The following is an 8,578-nucleotide window of genomic DNA, read 5'->3' as shown; positions in this document are numbered from 1 at the left end:
TCCTGCATCACCTTCTCCAGGTGACCCTGCCTTGGCAGGAGTGTTGGACTGGATCATCTCCAGAGGTCCCTTCCAACTCTATGCTGGTGAGAGCCCACCTGCAGTGCTGCATCCAGCTCTGGGGTCCTCAGCACAGGAGGGACATGTTGGAGCAAATCCAGAGGAGGCCACCCAGATGATTAAAGGTGGAGCACCATTCCTATGAGGAAAGGCTGAGGGAATTGGGATTGTTCAGCCTGCAGAAGAGAAGGCTTCCTGGTGACTTAATTGCAGCCTTCTAGTACCCGAAGGGAGACAGATTTTTTACAAGAGCATGTAGTGACAGGACAAGGAGGAATGGCTTCAAACCAAGAGAGTGTAGGTTTAGATTAGGTTTTAGGAGGACATTCTATGCTGTGAGCAGGGTAAGGTATCAGAAGAGGTTGTGCAGGGAAGTTGTGGATGCCTCACCTGTGGATGTGTCCAAGGACAGGTTGGATGGAGCTCTGATCAGCCTGGAATAGTGGAAGGTGTCCCTGCCTGTGGCAGGGGGTTGCACCAGACGATCTTGAAATGTCCCTTCCAATCTCAACTTTTCTGTGATTCTGCAAACTTTGTGTGAATGCAGGTCTGGGGTACTGGTAAGTTCCCTGTCCGTAGGCTTGGTTGAGCTCCTATAGCCTTCACAATGAGGAAATCAAAGAGCATTTTTTTGTCCAAATCAAACCATGGTATTTGCCTTTGGAACAGGTGGAACTGGATTTCAGAATTGAATCAGTTCCAGTTGGTCTGGGATTTTATGATATTCACACTTCTTGCAGAGGGACCACTTGTGTTCCTTGAGGCCTGCATGGTTGGGTTTATGCATATTTATAAAACCCAATGTGGGAGAAAAATATAAAAAGAAATGACCTTTAATGCTGTAAGGAGGGCAGAAGGATACAGTGACAGAAGAACAGTGGACATGTGGTCCATAATGATGTGTAGTAGAAATGTGTCTGTGAAAATTCATATTTTCTTCAATTAGAATGAAGGAACCTTAAAAATAATGTTGCGAGATTATGTGATTTTTTTGAAGCTGACAGTGGAGAGGGAGAAAACTTTGATGTAGTTAAATATTTCCATTCTGTGCTTGGGAAAAAGACAAATGTTGCAGGCATTTTGCAGGATGATGAAATACTTTTCCACAGTTCTTAAACAAATAGCAGTCAAACAGCAGATATCACTGTGCTTTTGCTTTGAATCATATAGGCAGTTAGTTGAATATTTCCCAGTTAGCACTGATAGGGATAGGTTTGAACAGTTTCTCCAATGAGATGTTTCAGAAACGCTATGTAGATCTCAGAGAACTAACTGAATATTTGTATATATAAGTTCACATAATAGAAGTTTAATAAAGTCTAAGCAGGTGCTTATGAAAAATATATCTCATCAAGTCAACTTGTTAGCGTTTTTATGTGAATCAAAATCCAGTTAATAAAGATTTAAAGTACTTTACAGATTTGCCAGCATAATCATCTTGTGTAGGACATGATTACATGTGACAAAAGCATTGCTGTAGCTTTATCTAGGTCAAGGAAAGGTTTTGTTGACTTTGATTCATGTCTAAATGTGAGGAGGTGGTACCTGTGCCAGCAGAAACACCACTGCTGAGGGCGTAGGCAAAGTGACTCTCCCAGCCTGGCTCTTCTGGCACAAAGCCTGTCCTAGAGAAGGCTCCTGTGAGAAGTTCCTTCAGTACTCCATGATGCTCTCACTAAAAATACTAGAAATGCCCAAAACCAAGGCTGCACATACTAAATAGTAAGTGTCTCACTACCTGGCAGCATAGAAAATCAGCAGCACTGAGAATATTTCTAAAGGAATTATCCCCCTTGCCACTTCAGTAGTTAGATCAACCCAAAAAAGCTGCCCACACCTTGAGTGCTGATGAAGTTTGTCAGCTGGAGGTAAGTGGTGAGGAGAGGTTACCTTGAATCTGAGAGTCAAGATGGAGTTAAGCAAAGACAACTTATTTTAACAGGATGAGGTGAAAGCTCGCACATATTGCACAAAGACTATGTGCACTAAAATGTAGCTCCTTTCCAGGAAACAGTGAAAAGAAAAAAGAAGAAAAAGAGAAAAAAGCAGGTGGGTCTGAAAAAATTATATGAATATCCAATCACTCAGAAAAGATGATACTTTTCTGGATTTGGCTGCAAGGAAATATAGAGGACACCTACAGATTCTACATTAGGCCAGTATTTGGCACAATTTAAATACTGTGTGCATGTTTTGTGCCAGTAATTGAGGAAACATATATAAAAATTTGGGAGGAGCTTCAAGAATTAAAAAAAACCAACATGCATTATGTCTGAGATTCAGGAAACATCTACCTGGTTTTGGTTTTGGTAAATCAGTACAAAAGCTTGGTCAGTATGTGCACAAATGAAACTGGTACTTTAGAAGGAAAAGTTTTCTGAAGTTTGCTTGCATGGCCTTTAGAAGAGAGAGCTCCAACATAATTGTAGATGTGGGAGTGTGGTATAAACACAAAAGGAGATTTTGCTTTTCTTTCAAAACTGTAGTGATTGTGCTTTTTATTCTTGTTGGAAAGGGCAGCAATTTTGTGCTTCAGAAGGAATAAGCCAACATCTCTTGATGTAATGCCAGTGCCACTGATACTTAACCCAAGGATAACCCAATTCCCCCTAAAAAGAGTATTTCAAAGGCACCCACTGACAGGCCAAAGGATCAGTGCCTTTGGAAAAGAAAGTGCCAACACTAACATGGATTTTCTCTCCCTGTTTTTACTATGTTGTGCCATGGATCTTCTCCACTCCTTTGATTCAGTTGAATCAACTTGGTAGTTTAAGATATTTTGGCAAGCAACTGAGATCCTCATGAGCAGGGACATGTGCATGATCTGTGCCAATAACAAGCACGATTCCATCCTTTCAAACTTGTCCAGAAAGTTTGCAAAATGAGCAGTGAAGTTAAAACAGCAGGGAGGAGAGCTCTTCTCTGGAAAAAAAAAAACAACAAACCAAAACAACCTGTCTAGTCCTGTACCAGCTGGCAGAACACACCTAAAGCTCTGCATCAGTAAACAGTGTCTTCTGTTGGGGCTGACTCTTGCCTCTGAAGAAAAAGCAACTTTAACAGTTGAATAACCTCATTATGTACACCCAGGCCTGTGCCTGCTGTCAAAGTCCAATATTGCTGAAGGCTTGTTCTAAGCCCAGAGGGGTGTAAAGGCTTTCCCAACCTAAAAGCTTCTGTCAGAACCTGGATTCCAAACGTAAAATAAACACCAGATTCTCACTCTGCAACTCTGGGCTGTGCCAGCTTTTTCCAGCTTAGGCAGCTTTAGAGTTGCCCAAGAGGTGATGCTGTGCCCAGAACTGCAGGCAGAGAGCCTTTCCAACAAATCTGGGAGTTGAACTAAATTCACCACTGTAAAATATCCTCAGATGTCCAGGTGGGGACAGTGACTGGACTTGAGGGCAGAGAGACCAAATTTATAGTAGAAAATAATGGCAGAATCACAGAATGACAGAATGGGTGGGTTTGGAAGGGACCTCTGGAGATGATCCTGTCCAACCCAAGGCAGGGTTGGACGGGATCATCTCCAGGCCGGGATCATCTCCCGTCCAAGCCAAGGCAGGGTCACCAGGAGCAGGTGATGCAAGAACACATTCAGGTGGGTTGTGAATGTCTCCAGAGGGAGCCTCGGAGAGCAGCCTGTCCTATTGCCACCATCAATGAAAAGAAGTTCTTTCTCATTGGAAGTGAAATCTCTTATATTTTATGACCATTGCTCTGTCACTCAGCACCACTGAGATGAGCCAGGCACCAGGCTCTTGGCACCTGCCTTGGAGACATTTAGTTATATTAATGAAATGCCCTCTCAGTCTTCTCTTCTCCAGACTGATCAGGCCCAGCTCCCGCAGTCTCTCCTGACAGGGGAGATGCTCCAGAGGCTTCCTCATGCCTGTGGCTCCACTGAACTCTCTGCAGCAGCTCCTCGTCTCCCTTGTGCTGAGCCCAGAACTGGGTACAGTAATGGACGCCCGTGAAACTACCCCTGAGGCAGCAAGCTGGTGTTTGGACACTGTCACCCCAAGGTTTTATCACGGTGACACCGGAGGGCCCCACCCGCGACATGACGGCTGCCGTGAAGCCTGCCAGGCACAGACACGTCACCGCAGTGACGTCACGCGGCTCCACAAGCCGAGTCGTGCGCTGAGGTCACCAAGGAAGCGACATTCAGAGTCTATTTCCCCCTTTTCCGCCGCTGTGAGGGACGCGGGGCGGAACCCTTTTCCTCTTCCATTCCCTCTCTCGTTCCCGTTCCTCTTCCCCTTCCGCCTCCGCACTCCCGGTAACCCGTCCGCCGCCAGGACCCCGCGCGGGGCTGCCCTCCGCGCTGCCTAACCCCCGCCCCTCGGGAAGCGCCGCTCCGCGCCGCCCGCAGCCGCGGCTCTGCCGCCGAAGAGCGGCGCCGCTCCTCCCTTCGCGCCCGGGCGTGGCGGGGCGGGCTCGGCGGGCTCGGTCGGGGCAGAGCCGTGGGTCAGGCAGCGCGGCGGCGGCCCGGTCGGCGTGAGGGGAGAAGCGCTCGGGGGCCTCGGAGGGGCGGAGGAGAAGGAGGAGGCGGCGGCGGCGGCGGCAGCGCCGGGCGGGCCCATGTCGGCGCCGGGCACAGGTACCGCGGGCACCGACGGGACGGGAGGGCAGTGCTGGGGCGTGTGCGGGGAAGGGGTCTCGGGGGCGGGGGGAGGTGGGCATAGGGGCCTGGCGGGGGCACGGGGTGGGGGGTTCCGGAGGTGGAGGGGCCGTGGAGCTCGGAGTAGGGAAGGCTCGGGTGGCGGTGCCTGAGAGCACTGGGAGAGGGAGGCCGGGAGAGAACCGGAAGCTGCTTTTCCCGAGCTGCTGGTCCCATCCGGGAAAGGGCCCGGGCTGCGGGAGAGCTGCGAGCGGGGATTGGGGTGGTAGCGAAGGAGTCTTTTTATACTTAGCGCCTTGTCTCTAGGCCTCTGTTTCACGGTGGGAAGCGCGTTCCTGCAAATTTGGCATCAAAACATTCTCCCCGAGAGGTATAGAAGCGAAAGTAAAAGTGCCCGGCTGTTCGGCAGGCCGGCCAGAAGATGTGTCAGTGGCCTGAAGTTGTGTCAGGGCAGGTTTAGGTGGGATATCAGGAAAATAGTCTTCACCCAGAGGGTGGCTGGGCTCTGGAATCGGCTCCCCAGGGAAGTGGTCACAGCACTGAGCCTGACAGAACTCCAGAAGTGTTTGAACAATGTTCTCAGGTACATGGTGTGACTCTTGGGCATGTCCTGTGCAGTGGCAGCAGTTGGACTTTGATGATCCTTGTGGGTCCTTTCCAAGTTAGGATATTCTGGGAACCTTCCCTTCCAACTATGTGGGGGACTCCTCTCTGCAATACATTTTTTTTTCTGTGTGCTGTCTCATTTTCCAAGACCTGTAAATTTATTTTCTCCTCACTGAACTGGGTATTTTTCTTATGCACCTTCCCTTGCATTAAGAGAACTTTAATTGCATTTCGGTTTTTGAAATTTACAGCCTTCTAGTGGTGTGATAACTAGTGATGGAGGAGTTTGTTGCTCTTTGAGATTTTTCAGCCAGTCAGAGGTGGGACATCTTGCCTACATTCATTATCTCCTATATCTCTTTTGTAATAAGAGTAGCTGCAGAAAGGACTGTTTATGAAATCCATTTAATTTCTAGTGAAAATTTTCATTGTATTTAGTTTAATAGAGCTGTATTTCCTTCTCTCATTCTTGTGGTTGCAAGGATAGGGATTCTAGATCATATTACTACAGGCTTTGGGAGTAGACTGTTTTTATTGACTTGAGAGTATTGCTTTGATGGCCAAGGTGTTGCTGTTTATGCTTTTATTCTGAATTGTGAGTAGATTTGTGATCCTGAATACCTTATTTTACTCTCTGCTTTCCTCAAGAGTAAATATATAGAGGGGTTTTCTGAAATGTTACTTCTGTACTTCAAAACTATTTCTTAAGTCTCTGAGCTCAGAGCATCATGAACCCAGTCCCATTCTTTCAAATTCCAAGATAATTGTTTAAAAAAGTAGAAATATAAGTACAATAAAAATTTACTTAACTCCAAATGAGTCACTGTATGTCAAATACTGAAAAATTAGGAAAAATGGTTCCCTCTAAAAACATTTTGTGTGTAGGTGCTGAGACTGAGAAGGAGTGTTAAAGCCTGTAAGTATAGAAATGGGCTGCCAGGAGTCCAAAAGCACAGGGATGTTTGTTTTGTCTCTGTTTTCTCTGTCCTTCCTAATTTTCTGGTGTGAGTGCTGGTTTGTCCTGTCTGTTGCCTTATGCAGTTCATGCCATTATTATGCCTTTTCATCAGTACATTAATGTAAATGTGAGATATTAAATAGAATAAATGTTTCCGTGTCATCTTCAGCCTTGTTAGCTATGGAGATGAGGCCCAGGTGAGCCAGCCATATGTTCCCGTTTTTCCCTGCTTCCCACAGCTTTTGGGAAAGTTGCTTGTGGGACAGTTCTACTCTGCCTGTCGGGGGGGGGCTCTGTTCCGGCTGGGAGCTCCGCCTGGCTGGAGCTCCGCGCTGGATCAGCCCGCGTGTAGCTGGAGGCAGCGGCAGCACCGCCTCCTGCTGCCCTCGGGCGTTTGGTGTCGGCACAAACGAGCTGGCAGAGCCATCGGAAAGGTTTGGGAGATAAGGAGCTGTACACGTAGTAGGTAGTGAGAAGTATTGCAACATACCTGTTCTGGGATACAGAACAGAATCCTACTGTAAAACCAGATTTTGGGGGTTTTGTGGACTCCATTGTTCACTGGGAAAAAGTGGTCAAAACCATAACGTGCCAAATTATGCTCCCTCCCTTCTCTTTTTATCCCATCTTCTCAAGTTTGCTTTTATAGAAGGAAGCATCAGATACATCTTTAAAGCAGAATTCAGAGTTCCTAAATTTAGTAAGAGGATGAATGGCCCTATTGGTAAATGACCCTGTTGTTAAAAGTTACTTGTGTAGCTGGATATTTTGTTCAGAGTATTGGAATTGTGACATGCTGTTCCAGCATTTCTTTAAACCTAGGCAACCCCTTCCCTCTTTGGTTAAATACTGATTTCATAATAATACTGTTTTAAGATCAGTGTTTTTGGAATTCAAATAGTTCTGACATCTTATAGTTGTAGACATGCATTAGGGAGCCAAGTGTACTACTGCTTGTTTAAGCAATGCTGATTTGATTTCCATAAGTCAGTGTCAGAGACATTTCCCTGTTGGTGCCGTTGCCAGTTACTGCCAGAGGCCAAGTCATGAATAGGTTCCCCATTGCTGAGTTGTTACTGCCCAGGTGTGAACACTGATACTGTAAATTTTTGCCCACCATTTTTTCTTCAGAAGTCCTGGATGAGCACCTTAAATATTGTAATACAGTTTCATCTGGGTGGGATAGACAGTATACAAATATGTCATTTTCTTGTTTGGGAGATGGCAGAGGGAATGTGCAGTGCTTCTTTAGAAACATATCTTCTTTATTATGAAGTTTTATTTATAAACATATTTCAAAATAGGTAAAATTAATACCAGAAGCACTCTACATTAAATTGGAATGCAGGTGTCTCATTATCCACTCTGAGTAGATGCAGGGAATTGGTGAATCTAGCATGTTTTCATAATCCAGAGTAAAATGTTAGAAAGGCAAAAGTAGGGGTGGCCATTGGGAATCGTACTAGTGTTAGTAATAATAACAAAGTGATGGCTCTTCAAAAGGCATCACTTGCAGTGGTGTCCTGTCAGTCCCACCTATGCCTGCATTTAACTTGAAGCATGTAAGTATGTGAAAATTATTTTTGATGTTAAGAAATTAATTTAGCCTGAAGTAAAAGCCTAGGTGATTGTAACAAAAAGACCACAGTTGCCTCTTGTGGTCCTGCCTGGCCCTCCTGACCCTGACATGAGTCAGCAGAATGCCCTTGCATTCTAGGCTGTAGCACCAGGAGTTAACCGTAAGGCTGAAGGTGAGTCTTCCCCCTCTGCTCAGTACTTAACCACATCCAGGTGTGGGTTCTCTGTTCCCAGCAAAGACATTGACCCACTGAAATAAGTCTGTTGGAAGATCACTAAGAACACAGGGAGGCTGGAGGACATGATATCTGAAGACAAGCAGATAGAACTGGCTTCTTGATCTGTAAGAAGAGAGGGGGAACTCTTTTTATTGTCTTAAAACAATCTAATGGGAGAGCATAGTGGAGATGAAGCTGGCTTCTACCCCAAGCTGTGCAGGGACAGGATGAAAAGAAACAAACACAGTATGGTGCATGGCAATTTCCAGGTTGGTATCAGAAAAAGCTTTTTCTCTGTGAGCCCAGAGGGGACCATTGCTTCTGTGTTCCTGGAGATACTAAAGCCTTATTCAAGCCTCTGATCTGTTTGGAGCAGGGGCCTGAACTAGGAGCTTGTCACAGTTTCCTCCTAATCAAAACTGTCCTGTGATTTTACCCTTTTGTGTTCAATATGTGTTACCTTTTGTGTCCTTAGCCAAATGAAACCAAATCTTGGAGGGCTGGAAACCCCAAAGAGGCTAAAGCTCCTACAAA

At 46.0% G+C, this 8,578-nt stretch overlaps 1 protein-coding gene across 3 annotated transcripts in view; it reads left to right on the top strand.

Moving 5' to 3' along the window:
• The first annotated feature begins 4,256 nt into the window (after nt 1–4,256).
• The window catches only part of UPF2 (UPF2 regulator of nonsense mediated mRNA decay), a 53,910-nt gene continuing 49,588 nt past the window's right edge, over nt 4,257–8,578 (top strand). For 2 of the 3 annotated variants that reach the window (XM_009086899.4, XM_050970085.1), the window contains exon 1: nt 4,257–4,663. The gene's annotated coding sequence lies outside the window, so the exon portion shown is untranslated. Of the gene's footprint in view, nt 4,664–4,911; nt 5,268–8,578 lie in introns of those variants that run through there. The other variant, XM_050970084.1, reaches the window with a different exon arrangement.

The sequence above is a fragment of the Serinus canaria genome, chromosome 1A (assembly GCF_022539315.1).
Source record: "Serinus canaria isolate serCan28SL12 chromosome 1A, serCan2020, whole genome shotgun sequence".
In the NCBI taxonomy this organism is placed as follows: Eukaryota; Metazoa; Chordata; class Aves; order Passeriformes; family Fringillidae; genus Serinus; species Serinus canaria.
Note: the sequence above shows the minus strand (reverse complement) of the source record. Positions and strands in the feature narration are given on the sequence as shown.